The sequence below is a fragment of the Hemitrygon akajei genome, chromosome 22, assembly GCF_048418815.1.
Source record: "Hemitrygon akajei chromosome 22, sHemAka1.3, whole genome shotgun sequence".
NCBI classification, from domain to species: domain Eukaryota; kingdom Metazoa; phylum Chordata; class Chondrichthyes; order Myliobatiformes; family Dasyatidae; genus Hemitrygon; species Hemitrygon akajei.
Genome location: NC_133145.1, coordinates 746,479 through 763,925, shown reverse-complemented (window position 1 = coordinate 763,925; position 17,447 = coordinate 746,479). Strand labels below are relative to the sequence as shown.

The 17,447-nt window shown below is 42.1% G+C and overlaps 1 protein-coding gene across 4 annotated transcripts in view; it reads right to left on the bottom strand.

The window, feature by feature from the left end:
• LOC140714929 (cerebellar degeneration-related protein 2-like) overlaps positions 1–17,447 on the bottom strand; it is a 126,193-nt gene that overhangs the window by 88,852 nt on the left and 19,894 nt on the right. Inside the window, exon 2 of one of the 4 annotated variants that reach the window (XM_073026603.1) lies at positions 12,961–13,026. The exons of the other annotated variants lie outside the window; for them this stretch is intronic. The gene's annotated coding sequence lies outside the window, so the exon portion shown is untranslated. The remainder of the gene's footprint in view (positions 1–12,960; positions 13,027–17,447) is intronic. 4 annotated transcript variants of the gene reach the window in all.

The window sequence follows — 17,447 nt, the reverse complement described above, 5'->3', positions numbered from 1 at the left end:
ATTGCAGCCAACAGAGTGAGTATCAGTGCATTGGGGATGCAGAATCAAAAAAGGTAGGAAATACAGTGTTATATCTCAATGCATAGAGTACAATAAATAAGGTGGATGATCATGTTGCACTATTACAGATGATCAGGTATGTCATTGTAGCCACATTGAATCAGGGCTGAAGGATGTTTGTAGTTGGGAGCTGAATGTCCAAGGTTACATGTTGTATTGGAGGGATAGGAAGGTAGGCAGAGGGGATGGCATGGTTCTGCTGGTAAAGAATGGCATCAAATCAGTAGAAAGATATGACAGGGGATCGGAAGATGTTGAATCCTTGTGGGTTCAGTAAAGAAACTGAAGGGTAAAAGGACGGTGATGGCAGTTACTTACAGGCCTCCCAACAGTAGCTGGGTGTGGACCACAGATTACAACAGGAAGTAGAAGAGGCATGTCAAAAAGGCAACGTTATGATAGTCATGGGAAATTTCAGCATGCAGGTCGACTGGGAAAACCAGGATGGTAATGAATCTCAAGACAGTAAGTTTATTAAAAGCCTATGAGATGGTTTTTTAGAGCAGTTTGTCATCGAGCCTACCAGGGGATCAGCTATACCGGATTGGGTGTTTTGTAATGAACCAGAGGTGATTAGGGAGCTTAAGGTAAAAGAACCTTTTGGAATCAGCGATCATAGCATTTGATAGGGAGAAAATAAAGTCTGACATAGCAGTTTTTCAGTGGAGTAAAGGAAATTACAGCGGTATGACAGAGGAGATGGTCAAAGTAAATTGGAAGGAGGTGCTGGCAGGGATGACAGCAGAGCAGCAATGCCGTGAGTTTCTAAAAAAAAAGGTACACGATAGATGTATTCCAAAGACGAAGTAGTACTCAAATTTTAAAATAGTAGAACATGGCAAACAAGGGAAGTCAAAGCTAATGTAAAAGCAAAAGAGAGGGCATACAACAAAGCAAAAATTTGTGGGAAGATGGAGGATTAGGAAGCTTTTAAAAATCTACAGAGAACAACTAAAGGAATCATTAGGAGTGAAAAGATGAAATATGAAAGCAAGCTAGCATACAATATCAAAGTGGATAGTAAAAGGTTTTTCAAGTACTTAAAAAAATAAAAGAGAAATCAGAGTGGATACAGGACTGCTAGAAAATGAGGCTGGAGAAATAATAACATAGGATAAGGAACTAAATGAGTACTTTGCATCAGTCTTCACTGTGGAAGACACTAGCAGTGTGCCAGATGTTGAAAGGTGTGAGGGAAGAGAAATGAGTGCAGTTACTATTACAAGGGAGAAGGGGTTCAAAAAGCTGAAAGAGGTAGCAGAAAAGATTGTGGAGGCATTAGTAATGATCTTTCAAAAATCATTGGACTTTGGCATGGTGCCAGAGTACTAAAAGATTACAAATGTCACTCCACTCTTTAAGAAAGGAGGAAGGCAGCAGCAAGGAAATTATAGACCAATTACCCTGACCTCAGTGGTTGGGAAGATGTTGGAGTCAATTGCTAAGGATGAGGTTATTGAGTACTTGGTGACACAGGACAAGACAGGACAAAATCAGCATGGGTTCCTTAATGGAAAATCTTGCCTGATGAACCTGTTGGAATTCTTTGAGAAGATTCCAAATAGGATAGATAAAGGGGATGCAATGGATGTTGTACATTTGGACTTTCAGAAAGCCTATGATAAGGTGCCACACATGAGGCTGCTTACCAAGTTAAAAGCCCACGGTTTTACAGGGAAGTTACTAGCATGGTTAGAGCATTGGCTGATTGGTAGGAGGCAGTGAGTGAGAATGAAAGGATCCTTGTCTGGTTGGCTGCCAGTGACTAGTGGTGTCGTGCAAGGGTTGGTGTTGGGACCACTTCTGTTTATGCTGTATATCAATGATGGAATAGATGGCTTTGTTGCCAAGTTTGCAGATGATACAAAGATTGATGAAGTGGCAGGTAGTATTGAGGAAACGGGTGTAAAAAGCTGTAAAAGGACTTAGGCAGACTAGGAAAATGGGCAAGAAAGTGGCAAATAAACTACAATGTTGGAAAATGCATGATCATGCACTCTGGTAGTAGAAATAAATGTGCAGACTATTTTCTATGGGGAGAAAATTCAAAAAATATGAGATGCAAATGGACTTGGGAGTTCTTGTGTAGAACACCCTGAAGGTTAACTTGCAGGTTGAGTTGGTGGTAAGGAAGGCAAATGTAATGTTGTCATTCATTTCAAGAGGTCTAAAATACAAGGGCAGGGATGTGATGCTGAGACTTTATAAGGCACTGGTGAGGCCTCACCTTGAGTATTGTGAACAGTTTTGGGCTTTTGGGCTCCTCATCTAAGAAAAGATGTACTGGCATTGGAGAGGATTCAGAGGAGGTTCACAAGGATAACTCCCAGAATGATACGAGGAACATTTGATGGATCTGTGTATGTACTCACTGGAATTTAGAAGGATGAGAGGGATCTCATTGAAGCTTCACCAATGTTGAAAGGCCTAGGCAAAGTAGATGTGGAAAGGATATTTCCCATGGTGCAGGAGTTCAGGAAAAGAGGGCACAGTCTCAGGATAGAGGGGCATCCATTTAAAACTGAGATGCGGAGAAATTTCTTTAGCCAGAGGGTGGTGAATTTGTGGAACTTGTTGCCACATGCAGCTGTGGAGGCTAGGTCATTGGATGTATTTAAGTCAGAGCTTAATAGGTTCTTGATTGGACACGGCATCAAAGATTACGGGGAGAAGGCCAGGGAGTGCAGCTGAAGAAGGGAAAAAAAGGATCAGCCATGATTGAATGGCCGAGCAGACTCCATCGGCCAAATGGCCTAATTCTGCTCCTATGTATTATGGTCATACGAAAATCATATTGAAATTGTAAGCTACTGGAAGACCCTGTCCATTGTGGCAGACAAAGCAAAAGTACTCATCAAAGTGGTTTCCCAATCTGTGTTGGGTTTCTCTGATGTAGATTTAAAGGTTATATGTAGTAGACATACTTTGATAATAGCTCCATCGTTAGAGGAGATTCAATGGACACACCCAGATAGAATGCTGCCCCCAGGTGCCAGGGTTAAGTATGTCTCGGATCAGGTTCATAGCATTCTAAAGTGGGAGGGTGAGCAGCCAGAAGTCTTGGTACATATTGGCACCAATAACATAGATAGGAGGTCCTGAAGTGAGACGTTAGGGAGCTAGTTAGAAAGCTCTAAAGCAGGACTTCCAGGGTAGTAATTGCTAGATTACTGTCTGTGTCACATGCCAGTAAGTGTAACAATAGGATGATTTAACAGATGGATGTGCAGCTGAGGAACTGGTGTAAGGGGCAGGGTTGCAGATTTATGGAACCTTGGGATCTTTTCTGGGACAGGAATGACCTGTACAAAAGGGATGGGTTACACCAGAACCAAGGGGACCAATATCCTTGTGGGCAGGTTTGCTGGAACTATTGTGGAGGGTTTAAACTAATTTGTCAACGGGGTGGAAAATTACGGTAAATTATAGGGCTAAGGATGGAGTACCGTAGATTCCGGATTTTAAGCCGCTACTTTCTTCCCACATTTTGAACAGCTTTGAACTCTGCGGCCTTTAATACGGAGCGGCTAATGCATTTTTTTTTCATGCCGCCTCGTAAACATTTTGCCTCGTAACAGTAGACCAATAAAATTGATGAGTAGTTCACAGAGGTCCAATGAAATTGTACAATAAATCAAGCGCACTTTCACAATTAAATTATTGTAAATCAGTCATTTGTACTCATCCTCATCAACATGGAAAACACTCGAAGCATTGTGCTGCCTTATGGCAGTTATTTAGTTTATAATATTTTCGCTTAGTAATTCATTTTCTAGTTAAAGTTAGAAGAGTTTTAACTATATTTGTTTTCTGTACTACATCGCGGGATGCTATGACGTCACACCCGGTTTCGCCGCGTCTTGTGGGAAAAATGCCGTTTGCGATAAACGGAAAGGAGGGGGTCGAGCGGCGGAGCGAAAACGCTGCTTTTAAGTTAAAGGCGATCAATAACTTTTCCTGGTAGGCTGCAGTATATATATTTTTTACCAGTCGTTAGGAGATATTGGAATGTTGTTCAGTAAAGAAGTATACGCAACGTATATTTAAAAGTAGCCGTGTTACGGGCACGGTTCGAAAAAAAGCATTTGCAATATGTATTTGTTTTTGTTACCATATGGATTTAATTAAAAGTTAAAAAATCCTCACGTGTAATATCTTTCTGTGTAAATATCTCATGTTACAACGTGGGACACCTGCGGCCGAAAATCCGGTGCGGCCTAAAATCCGGTGCGGCCTTTACAAGTAAAAAATTGATTTTATTTCTAAAATTAGAGCCAGCGGCTTTTAATCAGGTGCGCTCTGTAGTCCGGAATCTACGGTAGTTTATTTGCAAGCACAAGCCCAGATTGGGGAGCATGACTTATGAGAATAGGTTGAGTGAACTCGGTCTTTTTTCCTTGGAGCGACGGAGGATGAGAGGTGACCTGATAGAGGTCTATAAGATGATGAGAGACATTGATCATGTGGATAGTCAGAGGCTTTTTCCCAGGGCTGAAATGGTTGCCACAAGAGGACACAGGTTTAAGGTGCTGGGAAGTAGGTACAGAGGAGATGTCAGGGGTAAGTTTTTTTACTCAGAGTGGTGAGTGCTTGGAATGGGCTGCCGGCAATGGTGGTGGAGGTGGATATGATAGGGTCTTTTAAGGGACTTTTGGATAGGTACATGGAGCTTAGAAAAATAGAGGGCTATAGGTAAGTCTAGTAATTTCTAAGGTAGGGACATGTTCGGCACAACTTTGTGGGCCGAAGGGCCTGTATTGTGCTGTAGTTTTCTATGTTTCTTAAGCAGTATGTAGTGAGACTCTCAGGAAGGATAAGCAGATGATAGGACAAGGTTGCAATCAATGTTACCTGTGCCACATGTTAGTGAGGCCAAAACTAGGAAGATTATATAGTTTAATATGGGGCTAAGGAGTTGGTATAGGAGGGAAGGCATAACTTTTTTGGATCATTGACCTCTCTTCCAGGGAAGGTGACACCCGTACAGAAGGGACAGTTTGCACCTGAACTTGAGGAGGACTAATACTAGCGTGAAGATTTGTTAATGCTGCACAGTGGGGTTTAAACTAGAGTTGCCAGAACAGTTAGTGAAGAGGTTGTGGAGGCAGATGTTGGTAAGACTTCAAGCAAAGTTAGGAATCAAAAGGTCGAGCATGGTGTGATTAGTGTCCTGAGCTGTCTATATTTTTAAAAAAGTATCGTAGGAGAAGCAGATAATAGTGCTGAAGATGAGGCAGCTGGCTTACAAACAGAGGCAATGTGTAGTGAGGACAGGCTGTTGATAGAGCAAAACTGCAGTCCACAGGAGGAGCTACAACATAAAATGTGGACAAAATTGAAAAGGGTGGCCACATCCTTACTACTGTTTGGGGTCTTCCATTAGGGTCATTTTACCCTTGCTGGCCCTTAGCTCTATCCACAATGATTTAACACCTTCCAACCCGATGTCCTCTCTTTCTAATGATTTGATTTCATTTTTTACCAACAGGGCAACACCATCCCCTCTGGCTTCCTGCCTGACCTTTCAATGCAATGTGTATCCTTGTACATTAAGCTTCCAACTATAATCTTTCAGCCATCATTCTGTGATGCCTACAACATCATACCTGCCAACCTGTAATTGTGCTGCAAGTTCATCTACTTTATTCTCTATACTGCATGCATTCAGATATAACAACTTCACCCTTGTGGATAAAGCTAAGGGCCAACAAGGGTAAAAAGACCCTGATGGGAGACCCCAAACAGTAGTAAGGATGTGGCCTACAAATTACAACGGGAGACAGAAAGTGCATGCCAAAAGGGCAATGTTACAATAGTCATGGGGGACTTCAATAAGGAGGTAGATTGGGAAATCAGGTCGGTGCTGGATTACAGGAGAGGGAATTTCTCGAGTGCCAACAGTATGGCTCTTTAGAACAGCTCAAGGTTGAGACCACTAAAGGACCAGCTAGTCTGGATTGGGTGTTGTGCAATGAACCAGAATTGATTGGAGAGCTTAAGTTAAAAGAATCCTTGGGGAAAAGTGATCATAATATGATTTAATTCACCCTGAAATTTGAAAAGGGGAAGCTAAAGTCAGATGTATCAGTATTACAATGGAGTAAAGGGAATTACAGAGCCATGAGAGAGGAGTTGGCCAAAATTGATTGGAAAAGAACACTAGCAGGGACGATGGCAGGGCAGCAATGGCTGGAATTTCAGGAAGCAATTTGGAAGGCAAAGGACATATGCATCCCAAAGAGCAAGAAGTATTCTAAAGAAAAGATGACATAACCATGGCTAACAAGAAAAGTCAAAGCCAACATAAAAGCCAAAGAGAGGGCATGTAATAGAGAAAAATTAGTGGGAAGTTAGAGGATTAAGAAGCTTTCAAAAAACAACATAAGGCAACTAAAAAGTCAATAAGAAAATAAAAAAGGAATAAGAAAGTAAGCTAGCCAGTAATTTTAAAGAGGATACCAAATCTTTCTTCAGATACACAAACAGTAAAAGAAGTTTCAGGTGATATCGAACTGCTGGAAAACGATGCTGGAGAGGTAGCAATGGGAAGGGCAATGAAATGGCAGAAAAACTGAATAAATATTTTGGATCAGTCTTCACTGTGGAAGACACTAGCAGTTTGGTGGAAGTTCCAGGTGTCAGGGCATGAAATATGTGAAGTTACCATAACAAGGGAAACTGAAAGGTCTGAAGGTAGATAAGTCACCTGGACCAGATGGTGTACACCCCAGAGTTCTGAATGAGGTGGCTGAAGAGATCGTGGAGGCATTTGTAATGATCTTTGAAGAATCACTAGATTCTGGAATGGCTCCAGAAGACTGGAATATTGCAAATGTCACTCCATTCTTCAAGAAGGGAGAGAGGCAAAAGAAAGAACACCATATGCCAGTTAGTCTGACTTCAGCAGTTGGGAAGATGTTGGAATCGATCATTAAGGATGAGGTCTCAGGGTACTCGGAGGCAAATGTTAAAATACTCTGTAGTCAGCATAGTTTCCTCAAGGGAAAGAATACGAACACAACACTGGAAGAACTCAGCAGGTCAGGCAGCATCCGTGAGAAAAGAGTAGCCAATGTTTCAGGCCAAGACCCTTCATCAGGAATGGGGGGGAAGAGAGGGCCGAAGCCCAGTAATAGAGATAGTGGAGGGGGAAGGGCTAGAGGCGCCAGGTGGAAAACCAATCAGAGGAAAGATAAAGGGGGAGGGGGAGGGGATAAGCATGAAAGAACTGTAGAGATAAAGGAGCAGAAAGTTGAAAGGGGAGAGAGGCAGAGAGGAACCTGGGATAGGGGGAGGGGGAGGGAGAGGGAATTACCGGAAATTGGAGAATTCAATGTTCATACCACCAGGCTGGAGGCTACCCAGACGGTAGATGAGGTGTTGCTCCTCCAACCTGAGTTTTGCCTCATCATGGCAGTAGAGGAGGCCATGTATGGACATATCTAGATGGGAATGAGAGGCAGAGTTGAAGTGAGTGGCTCTCATTCCCATCTGGATATGTCCATACATGGCCTCCTCTACTGCCATGATGAGGCCAAACTCAGGTTGGAGGAGCAACACCTCATCTACCGTCTGGGTAGCCTCCAGCCTGGTGGTATGAACATTGAATTCTCCAATTTCCGGTAATTCCCTCTCCCTCCCCCTCCCCCTATCCCAGGTCCCTCTCTGCCTCTCTCCCCTTTCAACTTTCTGCTCCTTTATCTCTACAGTTCTTTCATGCTTATCCCCTCCCCCCTTTATCTTTCCTCTGATTGGTTTTCCACCTGGTGCCTCTAGCCCTTCCCCCTCCCCTATCTCTATTACTGGGCTTCGGCCTTCTCTTCCCCCCCATTCCTGATGAAGGGTCTCGGCCTGAAACGTTGGCTACTCTTTTCTCACGGATGCTGCCTGACCTGCTGAGTTCTTCCAGCGTTGTGTACGTATTCTTTGATCCACAGTGTCTGAAGTTGTATTTTCGTGTTTTGGTTCCTCACGGGAAGTTTGATTAATAGGACTGGATGTTACAATCCCTAAAGTTTCTGCACTGCACTTGACTTGAGTGGAAGTAGTTCTTAAAGATGACCACTAGATGATGTTACTACTATTACGACACATCTTCAGTTGTGTACCTCGATATCACTGAGTGTTTCGGCCTTTTATCACAAGACACCCTCAGCCGAGGCAGGCCCACCATAGGCTGATCAGACCTGGGTGTGTGTCACATGATTAGTTTCTAGATGGTCACTTGGCAGCCCAGACAACATCCCTTCTTGCCTGACAAATCTGTTGGAATTCATTGAAGAAATAACAAACAGGATAGACAAAGTAGAATCAGTTGATGTTGTGTACTTGGATTTTCAAAGGCCCTTGACAAGTTGCCACATGAGACTGGTTAAAAAACTATGAGCCCATGGTATTACAGGAAAGATTCTAGCATGGATAGCAGTAGCTGATATGCAGGAGGCAAAGAATGGGAATAAAGGGAGACTTTCTGACTAGCTACCTGAGACTAGTGGTGTTCCACAAGGGTCTGTGTTAGGATCGATTCTTTTTATGTTACAGGTCAAACATTTGGATGATGGAATTGATGGCTTTGTTGCTAAGTTTGCAGACAATATGAAGGTAGATTGAGGGCAGGTAGTTTTGAGGAAGTAGAGAGGCTACAAAAGAACTACAAAAGGATTAGGAGAATGGGCGAAGAAATGGTAGATGGAATACAGTGTTAGGAGGTGTAGTATCATGCACTTAGGTAGAAAAAAAATGAAAAGCTTGACTATTTTTCTAAATGGAGAGAAAATACAAAAAACTGAGGTGAAAAGGAACTTGGGAGTCCTTGAGCAGGATTTCCTAAAGGTTAACCTGTAGGTTGAGTCTACGGTGAAGAAGACAAATGCAATGTTAGCATTCATTTCTAGAGGACTAGAATTTAAAAACAAAGATGTAATGTTGAAACTTTATAAAGTGCTCGTGAAGCCTCATCCGGAACATTGTGAGCAGGTTTGGGTCCCTTATCTTAGAAAAGATGTGCTGAAATCGGAGCAGGTTCAAAGGAGGTTTAGGAAAATGATTGGGCTGTCATATGAAGAGCTTCTGATGGTTCTGGGCCTGTATTCACTAGAATTCTGAAGAATGAGGGGTGATTGAATGCTGAAAGGCCTCAATAGAGTGGATGTTTCATACAGTTTGGGGATTAGGACCAGAAGGCACAGCCTCAGAATACAGGGATGTCCATTTAGAACTGGGGTGAGGAGGAATTTTTTTAGCCACAGGGTGATGAATCTGTGGAACTCGTTCCCACAGATGGCCATGGAGGCCAGGTCATTGAGTGTATGCAAGCTGGAGGTTGATAGGTTGTTCATTAGTCAGGGAATGAAAGGCTATGAGGAGAAGACAGGGAAATGGATCAGCCACGACCAAATAGCAGAGCAGGCTCAATGGGCCAAATGGTCTACTTCTGTTCCTATGTCTTATTTCTTATAATAAATGTACTTTGAACTTTGCTTATTGGTCGGTTCCTGTTGGAAATAGCACCAGTTACTGAGAATTATGTGTTGGATACGGAAGTTCGTAGAGTGGTAGACAAGGACAAAGGGGACCCAGATATTCTGGAAATGGAGGAGATGCAGATTAGGGCAACATTAATGGTATAAGGGAAACAACAAAAAAAAGGACATCTTAGATATTCTTGAATGGAAAACCTCATTCTGAGAACAGGTATGGTAGATGAATGTGCAAGAACTATCGGTAGGCTTGTAAAGGGTGTTAGTGTATTGTCTGTCTCTAGATAAGGAGTTAGAGAGCTTGAAAAAGGGGAGAGAGGTGTCAGAGATGGACCAAGTACATTTGAGGGGATGGTGGAAGTTGGAGGCACAGTTGATTAAACTGATGAGCTCAGCACTGGTGCAAGTAGTGCACTTTATTCTGGCTTCTACCTACTTCCTTTCCAACTCCAATGAAGGGTCTCAGCCCAAAACGCTGACTTGCTCATTCCCTTCCATACATGCTGTCTGACTTGATGAGATCCTCTTGCACTGCGTGTATTGTTCTGTCCTCAGAAATGTTACTTACTCCTGGAACTGGCACACCCTGAGCAAACTATAGTAACAGAATATGCATTCCTTTATCTCTGCAAGTACTAGAAGCAAACCCATCAACTCATGGAAACAATATAACACAAGATGGCCTAACAACCCATTCTTGCTCTTTGATCTGGCCTGTTATTTGTTTGGTTTCACACTTGTATCCAATTACCTTTTATAGATTACTATAAGGGTGATTTCAGTACTGTCTCACACAGAGCATTGCAGATTGGAGTGGCTTGCAGCAGCAAATCAGTCTTTTATGCTGTGCCTGGATTTGTTTGATCATTTTTAAGCCTCTGGTAAATGACCCATCTAGCAAGTTAAACGAGTTATTCACCACAATATCAAAAATCTTTTATGAAAGTTGTCCATTTCAGCTCCTTTTGTGACAGTTAAAATAGCTGAAGGAACAGATTAGATCAATCAATTGCTTTGGAAACCAAGAGAGTTGGCTCCTTGTCTTGACTAAATTCTGCATCTCTGTCAGCCCCAGATGAGCTTTCAGAAGGTTGAGGATAGCCAGTGTTGTTCCCTTTAAGGATAGTAGGAATAAGTTGGTAAGTGTTTCCATAGAAATTGTAGGAGAAAGTCTCAAGAGACAGGATGTATGTTCACCTCAAAAGGCGGGGATTGATTAGGGACAGTGTGTGGCAGAGATTACTAATTTTACTGAGTTGTGTTGAGGTGGTAACATTGGTAAGACACTTGGCTAGGTTCCCTGTATAAACTTATTCATAAAGATTATGATACAAGAGATCCAACGAAAGGTGGCTAATTGAATCCAAAATTAATTTGGTGATTGGAAGATGAGAAAAACTGTGGAATGATGTTTGTCTGACTGCAAATCCATGGCCAGCAACATACCACAGCATTCAATGTTGGGACTCTTGTTATTCATGATATATTTTAATGACTTAGATGTTGTGGATAGTAACAAAGGTTATTCAATGTACATTATATAACATAGAACAGTTTTGCACACTACAAGCCCTTTGGCCCCCAATGTTGTTGCGACCTTTAAACCGACTCTAAGATCAAGGTAACACTTCCCTTCTGTATAGCTCTCCATTTATCTTTTATCCATGTGCTTATCTAAGAGTTGCTTCAACACCTAATGTATTTGCCTTTACTACCACCCCTGGCAACACATTCCATGTATAACAAATCTATACCTCTGACATCACCTTTGCACTTTCTTCCAAACACCTTAAAATCATGCCCTCTTATATTAGCCATTGGGAAAAAACTACTGGCTGTCCACTCTGTCAATGCCCCTTATCTTGTACACCATTATCAAGTCACGTTTCATCTTCCTTTGCTCTACTGGGAAAAGCCCTAGCTTGCTCAACTGTAGATTGGATGTTAAATTAGGCAGAGGGTTGACAGAATTTAATCCTGACAAGCATAAAGTTGTGTACAGTGGATTCCAGTTAATTGGGGCAGACTGGGATCAGTTCATTTTGGTCCAATTAACCAGCTGACCTAATTAGCTGAAGTTTCATGGAAATATTTAAAAAGGTATACAAAGACAAACTACCATTTAACTGAATAACAAATTATGTATTTAAATAAATTAAAAATTACAATACTACCAATACTACTACAGTACTATAAAGCTGTGCATTAATTTCCCAATAGTCATCGATGGAGGAATTGGGCTATCTGCCCCAGAGCAATGTCTTTTCCATTTCAGAAACTCTCCTACACAGGTTTCACTGTCATTGTCGGATATGATGCAAAATCAACACGCTGCCATGTTCTTTTGATTGACTGTAAATGAGCAAAATTAGCACAGACACCTAGTGCAGATAATACACTACCTTCATACAATGCTTTTGACAATTGCATTCTCCAAATCTTAACTTTCATCGTAACATTCAAGATGATTGTCAATACCTTCAAACTCTTCGTAGTTCCTAACTTGTTGAAGCGGTGAAACTGGCATCCGCAAGCCTGAATGCTTTTAACCGCAGCGAACAGAACAATTTGAAATTGTCTTACTGCTTATTTCTCACCAACTATCAGAGGAAAACCACTGCTTTTTGAAAAGAGATGCAACTGAAGCTATTTAAAATCTGTTCGCTTGAAGCACAGTATAGTGTTTTACGGCCACAGAAGTTCACACAATTAACACGGGTTAAAAATTGTTTGGCAACAATTTCCAGTCCCAAATATACAAAGGGAAGCCTAACTATTTTCTTGATTAGTCTTTTTCTTTAAGGATTGTCCTAAATACGTGACAAATACTGATGGGCTAATTATTCAGAATCCACTGTATTTTGGGAAGTTAAATTGGGATAGAACCTATACAAGTCATCCCCATGTTCCAAATGCCCAGCACTTGAACACTTGTACACATGAACAAGCTCATATTTAATTCAAAAAGTCTGTTGAAAATAACAAATGTACAATCTGACAACAGTAGAACTGGTATTCTTTCTTACTGTTTTTAGTAACTTCTTTCTAATCAGTATTGTGTGCTTTCTATGTCATTTATTGTATAATATGTTGAGGTATGTTAACAATATTGAATGATTTTTTAGTATTTTATGATGTGTCTGTGAGAACAGACTCCATTCATTACCCAGCTACAGCCCGTATGGTAAATTGTACAGACTAATAAATGCTGATAAACAAAAAGATGTTGGTGTTCAAGTCCATAGTTCCCTAGTAGTGGATGGGGTAGGGAAGGCAGCAGATGGCATGCTTCCGTCATAGACTGGGGCACAGAATCTAAAAGTTGTGAAGTTATGTTGCACCTTAACAAAACACTGATTAAACCCACAGTGTACTGGTTGAAGGACATGGTTGTGCTAGAGAGAGTCCAGAGAAGACTCACCTGGTTGTTGCCTGGATTGGAGGACTTTAGTTACTGGGAGAGATCAGATAGCTGGGTTTCTTTTCCCTGGAGAGACAGACAATGAGGGGTGACTTGATAGAGGTGTATAAGATTATAAGAAATACAGACAGGGTTGAGTCAGAGTCCTTTTTTCTTAGTAAAGATACCAAAAACAAGAAAACAGAATTAGGGTAAGAGGAAGGAGTTTTAAAGGGAACCTGTGGGGGATATTTTTTTAAACTGAGTGTGGTTGATATCTGAAATGGGGCAGCGTGAAAATGTGGTGAAGTTTGAGACTTACAAAGGCAAGGCTTTGAACAATATGGATCAGGTACACTCTGAACATCACAGCAGATAGGCTTGGGGTCATGTAAGGGTCCATTTCTGAGCTGTGCCTTAATGCTGGAACAGCTGCATGAAGAAAGGGGGTAGAGCATTTCCAGGAAGGAAAGCTCAGTAATCATAGAATCAGAACCATAGAGCACAGAAACAGGCCCTTCAGCCAGCCGGCCCCCTCCATGTAAATGTGATGTCTATCTACACTAATCCCACTTGCCTGCACCCCTCACATTTCCTATCTAGGTACCTGTACAAATACCATTTAAACATTTTAACTCTATTCTCTGGCATCACTTTCCAGGTAACTGCTGCTATAAGGTCAGTATAAGGTCACTCCTCAGCCTCTTAGCAAGAATAAACTCACTATCCAATCTCACTTTATAACTACAATCCTCTTTTCCAGGCAATAACTTGATGAATTTCTTCTGCACTCTCCAGCGCAGCCATGTTCTTCTTATAGTCCGAATACCATAAATGTTCACAATACTCCAAGTGAAATCTAACCAATGTTTGCGCAAGGGCAACATGACGTCCCAACTCTAACACTCAATACTTCAGCCAATGATCTCTTCACTACCCTCTCCACTCGCGTCACCACTTTCAGGGAGTTACGATCTTTCTATAATCAAGTCACTTTTTATTGTCATTTCAACCATAACTGCTGGTACAGTACACAGTAAAAACGAGACAACGTTTTTCAGGACCATGGTGCTACATGAAACAGTAGAAAAACTACACTGAACTACCTGAGAACAACACAGAAAAAAACCCACACTAGACTATAGACCTACCCAGGACTGCATAAAGTGCACAAAAACAGTGCAGGCATTACAATAAATAATAGACAAGACAATAGGCACAGTACTGGGGTCAGTCCAGTCTCTGGGTATTGAGGAGTCTGATAGCTTGGGGGAAGAAACTGTTACATAGTCTGGTCATGAGAGCCCAAATGCTCCGGTGCCCTTTCCCAGATGGCAGGAGGGAGAACAGTTTGTACGAGGGGTGCGTGGAGTCCTACATAATGCTGTTTGTCTTGCGGATGCAGCATGTTGTGTAAATGTCCGTAATGGCGGGAAGAGAGACCCCGATGATCCTCTTAGCTGACCTCACTATCCACTGCAGGGTCTTGTGATCCGAAATGGTGCAATTTCCGTACCAGGCAGTGATGCAGCTGCTCAGGATGCTCTCAATACAACCCCTGTAAAATGTGATGGGGATGGGGAGGTGGGAGATGGACTTCCCCCAGCCTTCGCAGAAAGTAGAGATGCTGCTGGGCTTTCTTTGCTATGGAGCTGGTGTTGAGGAACCAGGTGAGATTCTCTGCCAGGTGAACTCCAAGAAATCTGGTGCTCTTAAAGATCTCTACCAAGGAGCCGTCGATGTTCAGCAGGGAGTGGTCGCTCCGTGCTCTCCTGAAGTCAACAACCATCTCTTTTGTTTTGTTCACATTCAGAGACAGGTTGTTGGCTTTGCACCAGTCTGTTAGCTGCTATAACTCCTCTCTGTATGCTAACTCATCATTCTTGCTGATGAGACCCACCACGGTCGTGTCATCGGCGAACTTGATAATGTGGTTCGAGCTGTGTGTTGCAGCACAGTCATGGGTCAGCAGAGTGAACAGCAATGGACTGCGCACACAGCCCTGGGGGGGCCCCCGTGCTCAGTGTGAAGGTGTTGGAGATGCTGCCTCTGATTTGGACTGACTAAGGTCTCCCAGTCGGGAAGTCTAGTATCCAGTTGCAGTATCTTTGTATTTCCTAACAGAATCTGGCCTCCCAAAGTATGTTACCTCAAATTTGTCTGGATTAAATTCTATATTCCACCACTCCACCCAACTTTCCAGTTGATACACATCCCTCCATATCTTTAAACAGTGTTTTTCACTATCTAAAACTCCAGTTTCAATATAAATGGCAAACCTACTAATCAGACCATCTTCCTTCTCATTCAAGTCATTGATATAATACAAACAAAAGTCATCCCAGCCATACACCAATTGTTACTGCCTTCCTATAAGAGAGACATCCATCCACCCTAACCCTCTGCCAATTCTGGATCTAGTTCATCAATACACCTCAGATCCTATTTCCTTAAATTTTTCAGACCAACTTACCTTGTGAGGTGTTGTCAAACTGACTACTAGACAGTCAACATAGAATATAGGATATTACAACACACGGATTAGCCCTTTAGCCCATGATGTTGTGCCGACAATTTAACCTACTCTCAGGTCAATCTAACCCTTCCCTCCTACTTAACCCTTCATTTTTTAAAATCATTTATGTACCTATCTAAGAGTATCTTAAATGCTCTTGATGTATCTGCTTTTACCAGCACACCTGGCTGGGTGATCAACATACTCACCACTCTTTGTGAGAACATACCTCTGACAACCACCTCTACTTTCCTCCAATCACCTGAAAATTATGCCCCCCTTTATTAGCCATTTCCACCCTGGGAAAAAAGAATCTGGCTATCCACTCTATCTATGCCTCTTATCATCTTACACACCTCTACCGAGTACCTCTCATCCTCTTTTGCTCCAAAATGAAAAGCCTTAGCTTGCTCAACCTATCTTCATAAGACATGTTCTCTAATCCAGTCAGCATCCTGATGAATCTCCTCTGCACCCTCTCAAAAGCTTCTACATCCTTCCTACAGTGAGGTGGCCATAAATGAACACAATATTCCAAGTGTGGTCTAACCAGGGTTTTACAGGGTGCAACATTACCTTGTGGCTCTTAAACTCAATCCCCTGACTAATGAAGACCAATACACCATATGCCGTCTTAACAACACTAAATTTGCACGGCAACTTTGAGGGGTCTATGGACATAGATGCCAAGATCCCTCTGTTCCTCAATACTACCATGAATTCTGCCATTAACATGTTTTCTGCCTTCAAATTCTATCTTCCAAAATGAACCTCTTCACACTTTTCTGGGTTGAACTCCATCTGGCACTTCTCATCCCAGCTCTGCCTCCTGTTAATGCAACCTACAACCCTCAACACGATTCATAACATCACCAACCTTCATGCCATCTGTAAACTTACTCAACCACCCTCCCACTTTCTCATCCCATTCATTTAGCTAAATCACAAATAGCTGGGGTCCCAAAACAGATCCCTGCAAAACACCACTGGCCACTGACCTCCAGGCACAATATTCTCCATCTACCCACAGTACCCTCTGCTTCTATGAGCAAGTCAATTCTTATTCACACAGCCAGGTTTCCCTGGATCCCATGCCTCCTGACTTTCTGAATTAGCCTACTATAGGGAATCTTATCAAACGCCTTACTAAACTCCATACACACCTCATCCATTGCTCTACCCTCATCAATGTGTTTTGTTGCATCTTCAGGCTTATGAGGCATGAGCTTTCCCTCACAAAGCCATGCTAACTATCCCTACTCATACTATACTTCTCCAGATATTCATAAATCCTGTCTCTAAGAATCCTCTCCAATAATTTGCATACTACATAAGTAAGACTCACTGGTCTTTAATTCCCAGTTATCTCTACTCCCTTTCTTAAACAAAAGATTAACATTGTCCACCCTCCAATTATCTGATGCTATTCCTTTGGTAGTGATGATACAAAGACCACTGCCAAGGGCAAAGCAATCTCTTCCCTTGCTTCCTAGGGTATATCCCATCTGGCCCCAAGGTTTATCTATCCTAAAGTTTTTCAAAAGTTCTACCACACCTTTTTTAACATCAATGTGTTCTAGCATATCAGCCTGTTTCACACTGTCTTCACAAATGTTAAAGTCCCACTCACTGGTGAATACCACTTATATTGAGGACATTAGGACCTTCCTTACCTTCTCGGACTCCAGGGCACATGGTTCCTCAACTATCCCTGATTGGTCCTACCATCAATCTGGCCATCCTCCAGTTCTTCATGTATGTGCAGAGTACATTGGAGTTTTCCTTAATCCTATTCACCAAAGCTTTGTCGTGCCCTCTTCTAGCTCTCCTAAGTCCATTTTTCAGCTCCCTCCTAGCTATCCTGCCTGATTGTTGCTTCCAAAACCTTAAGTAAGCTTCTGTCTTCCACTTGACTAGATAATCATGTCTTGTCAAGCATGATTTCTTCATCTTATCACTTTTTCCCTGCTTCAATGGGTAAAAAAAACTATGC